This window comes from Bos grunniens, chromosome 9, assembly GCF_055505025.1.
Source record: "Bos grunniens cultivar Pamir isolate PY7600 chromosome 9, Bosgru_T2T1.0, whole genome shotgun sequence".
Taxonomy (NCBI): domain Eukaryota; kingdom Metazoa; phylum Chordata; class Mammalia; order Artiodactyla; family Bovidae; genus Bos; species Bos grunniens.
In genome coordinates, this window is record NC_141173.1 from 65961816 (window position 1) to 65966582 (window position 4767).

Here is a 4767-nt window from a genome sequence, read left to right on the forward strand (position 1 = left end):
CACTTTGGAATAAGAACTGTATAAATGCAAGGTGATGGCTCCCCCATGGCTGTTCAGGGCTGCCTTCAGCTGTCCTAGGCTCCCTACAGGTCCTCTAGACTCTCTGTTCCCCTCTGCCCCAGGCTGGATCTCTGCTTCTCTCCAATCGATTTTACGTTAAGTCTCCAGCATCCATTGAAGGGAAAAGGAGAAGAGGGCTGCAGAGAATGAAATGGTTAGTGAGCATCACTGACTCAATGGATATGAACTTAGGCAAACTTAAGCAATAGTGCAGGACAGGGAAGCCTGGCATGCTGCAGTCCATGGGGTTGCCAAGAGTCAGACACAACTTAGCAACTGAACAAGAACCAGTATCTGTGCCCCTTGTCTAGCTGCCTCTGTGAAACTTAAAAACCCTCGCTACTCTCCTACATGTCTTTAATTCCCATTTCAAAGCCTGTTTCCTCTAAAAAGTTTTCAGTTTGCCTAACTATTCTGTGCTAATCCATTAGGACAGTCTGTGATCTTGAATAAGTTAAACTGTGAATCAGTTTTGCTACAAAATGAGAATTAAAAAAAAAAAGAATAAAAAAAATGAGAATAACATGAGTACCAATATCACAAGGTTGTTGTGATGTTTAAATGAATTCGTACATGTAAAATGCTTAAGATAATGCCACAAGATATGCTGGTTATTCTTATTATTTAGCAATTGTACTTATTTTACTATTTTTCCAGAGTCTATTCTATAAGCACTGGCTAAACAAAGTTAATAGGGTTCTTTATGGCAAAATTAATAGAATGTGTACTAAGTATGAATGAGAGAGAGAGTGTGTGGTGAGTTTTCCAAATTTTCACTTAAAAAGGAAACATCTCTGGATCCCTTTCTAAAGCATCTCAAGGAATGGTTCTTTTGGAAAGGTTAATTTATTTCTTTATCATAGATGTCTTTCTCCTCCCCCATCCCCCACCTCCCCCTTCACTTGTACTCAGTAAATTGAGTTCAAGGACCTGGTTGCTATTGTTTTTAAATTTTAAATCAACTCAATTCTTTTGAAAGCACTTTGGAATAAGAACTATATAAATGTAAGGTGATGGCTCCTTTCTAAAGGGTTTGCATTTCTGAGACATGAAAACTTTCTTTCCTGCCTTGTACGAGTTTGAAACAAATTTTTACTGAATGGAAGAAAGAACAGATGAATACAGGGGGAAAAAAAAACTCTTCCATAGTCTAAAATAATGAACAAATTTTTACTGAATGGAAGAAAGAACAGATGAATACAGGGGGAAAAAAACTCTTCCATAGTCTAAAATAATGAATTAAACTAGTCATTTTGAAGAGCTGACTAATGTGGTGGTTCTAGGAAGGGAGGCTGCATTCTAATATGAAGTGGGTGTACTATTATATATACAAATACATATATATCATTATATATATAAATACTACTGTGTGCTTTCAGAAATTTAAGTGAAGAAAAGTTTAGGAATAACTTGGAAACACAGCAGCGCAATCGTGTCATAAAACCCATACAAGTGCAGATATAGAGCTGGTTTCGGCAGTGATCTTGGCTATCGGCTCTCTTTGGGTTCTTGGCATGTTGAGATCGATGAAACAGAACCTCCTACTGATTTGAAGTTGTTGGGGGGCACGTGCAGCTGATCCAGGCTGGTAAGCTTGGAGGCTCACCCAGTCCTCACTTGACAGTTCACTCTTGTTCCACTCATGGGTAGGCTCTCTGGTCCTCTGACCCTTGGTCACCCAAACAATGGTGTTTACACCCAGGATGGGAGCTTTATCTAAATTACAGGATGCTCAGGACTGCCTGCCTTTTGCAGATGATGGATGTAGATTAGCCGATCTAAACAATTACTTAAGGAACAATCTGATCCCTGGTGACAATTACGGCATCTTGCCGACAGCTGTGGTGACAGCAGACGGACAGTAAAACTACCCCTCACTGAAATCAAGAAACTGGGTCTTTCTGATTTACAAGCAGGCTTCTTTGGTTTTGGTTTTGGGGTTTTTCTTTGTATGGGCTCTTAAAAGACTTTAAAATGACTGAAAGGATCACTGCGTAGTAGAAATGCCTGCTGCATAGTGGAAAATGTAGAAATAGCAACTTATAAATATTAGCTGAATTGTTTCTCAGATCTGACTCTTAGGAAGATTAAGCTGACAAGAGGAAACAAAGAAAACCGACACTTAATACTTTCTCTGAAATAAGTCAAATTTAAAATGTAAGTCAAGATATTTCAGAGACAGTATGTGTGGGGACACCACACCCCACACACACCCCCACCCCGTCTTTTAGCTTTCCTAACCGTGAAAGTGATCTGAAGCATACAGAACTACACTTTTAAACCTTCACTAAAGTTTTAGAACAACAGCATTTAGAGAAAATACTTTATTTCAGGGTTCTAGAAATCCTAAGATGCCAACACAGTAACTACTTTTTTGCTACCACTCTCAAAAAGGAAACATTTTAATTATAAATGCTCTGAAGACAGAATTAATTTTTTTTTAATTTAAACACTTTGGTATGTTTACACAGGATCTTTTCCCAATTCCCTCATCAATTGAATAAGCCTGTGGATGTTCTCCAAACTGACTCCTTCCTTACAGAAAAGAACACATTTCTCCAGAAAGGATTTTGAAGAATGTGTCCAAAAATCTTAAATCCCTTCTTCCCCATGAGAAAAAAATGGGGAGGGAATCAGGACATGGATTTCTATTTCAACTCTCCTTTCTTAGATCTTTGAATTACAGGATATTAAAAATAAACCTAGAAGACACGGCAATGAATTTTTGGAGCAGCTGGAAAAGAAGCCATAAAACGAGTGATTACAATCAGCAAAGTGTGATAACAGCTGAACGCATTAGACCCATCCTTAAAAAGCCAGGCCCCACCCTCTTCCCCTCTTGGACCTTTTTGATAGAGAAGGGGATGTCATACAATACAATCCAAACACGTTCTCTGTCCATATTGGGTTAAGAAAATATAGCGCTGGTCGTGGTCCCCAAATGACAGACATCCACAGATGCAGAGCGGACGATTCTCCTGTGCAGCTCATTCCACCAGGCAGAGTCTGTGAGGGAAGCACCCACCTGCACCAGGATCTGGCCTGGTGACTATAAAAAAACAAATCCTTCACCGTCGTCACTGCTCTCTAGAAACATAGATAATTCTTCTTTGCCCATCTTCCTTTGGCAATGACAGTAAACGGAAAAGTCCTAAAAGTATGTAGCTTTTCCTGCTTTCAGGAGAGTTGTCAATTAAGAGTCTTGTACCTCTTCCTATAAAGCTTTTAAATATTGACCTGTAGAAGAAATGCCTTTTTTGATGTATGAATATAACATTACAATCTCCCAAGTTGTTATCACAATGCATTCAAAAGTTATGTAAATCACAGTGGGAAAAAAAGATGAAATTGGGTTTGATAAAACCAGTTGTAAGATTTTGAATTATCTGCTCTAAACTGGATTTGTTAATTATAACAGCCTTAGCAAGAAAATTTTACATTATGAAAATCCTCTTTTATTTTCTTACAGGTTAATATTTTTAAAAGTAAAGGTTTTTCTTTGATAGAAAATCATGACTATGACATATGTAAACAGAAAGTCAAAACAGACTATGCTTGAATACCTCGGAAAAAATTCATGCCTAAATATAGAGAATTTCAAAGCAGATACCATATGCTTAACTCCATATCCAAACATAACCTTTTATATCTTCGGGTTTTTTCCCATTATTTTGAGATCATAGACAAATGTCTTCTGTACTTACCAGCCTTCATGTGGGGAATTCATTTTCATGCACAAAATTAAATACATGATCCTCTCAAAAAGAATGGCACTTTCTTGGTTTACGGGCAAAAGTTTTTCCCAGGATAGCTCTTGGTTTCCCTTTAAAATCCAAATATTTCTGTAAAAAGTAACATAAAGCATCAACATTTAAATACTAAAGTAGTTTTAATATTCCTGATTTGTTGAGTATGAAATCTGACATAAATAGAAGTATTAACAAATAGTTCCAGAGGTGATTTTTATATTTCTAGAAACATAGCATCTCAAAAGTGATCCAGGTAGGTCTGGTACCATTTACTCTCATTAGGGAGCTTAACATCCAGACAAAAAGGGAATAAAGTGTCCATAACAAATCAATTTTATATCATATAAGCTTATATTGATCTAATACTGCATAAAAATGTTTTTTTTAAAAACTTTGAAAAGATCAGATATATTATTTTTCTACTAAAAAAAAAAAACTTCCTTAAAAATTTAAAACCAGTTGCTTGATGCCGTGAAAATTTTATTACAGTAGTTATTAAGCCATTATTTAGAAAAATAGGAGACAGCTGGCCAAATGATTAACAAACAAGTTGTTAAAACAATCATGAAATAGCCATCAGCAATCAGATATTTTTTAGAGTATTTAATAATGTGGGGAATTGCCCATGAAATGTTATTAAGTAAAACAAATAAGATGGAAAATGGTAAATATAGCACAATCCAAAGTATGCGTATGGAAGAATATTTTCCTGTTGAGGATGGAAGATGCTGATGGCTGACCAGACCACTGTCTTTAAGAAGGCTCCATTTTGAAATGAATCATATGTATTTTTGTAGCTGTGAACCTTATCCTCTATGCTTCTTTCCCTTTGATAATGGAGCTCTCCTTTTTCCCCCTGCATAAAGTAATATATCTGCCCTGTAAAACAATAAAAATGATTGAGATTATTGGGGGAACAGAGTTTAAGTTGTAGTTTATTCTAAGACTCTGCATGTTT

General features: G+C 36.5%; 1 long non-coding RNA gene across 1 annotated transcript; it reads right to left on the bottom strand.

Annotated features, from left to right (window-relative positions):
* Positions 1-2369: 2369 nt before the first annotated feature.
* Positions 2370-4393, bottom strand: LOC147366068 (uncharacterized). The gene is made up of 2 exons (XR_015132365.1): positions 3765-4393; positions 2370-3297 (listed from the first exon to the last, which is right to left on the bottom strand). It is a non-coding gene; the product is annotated as an uncharacterized LOC147366068 (long non-coding RNA).
* Positions 4394-4767: the final 374 nt, after the last annotated feature.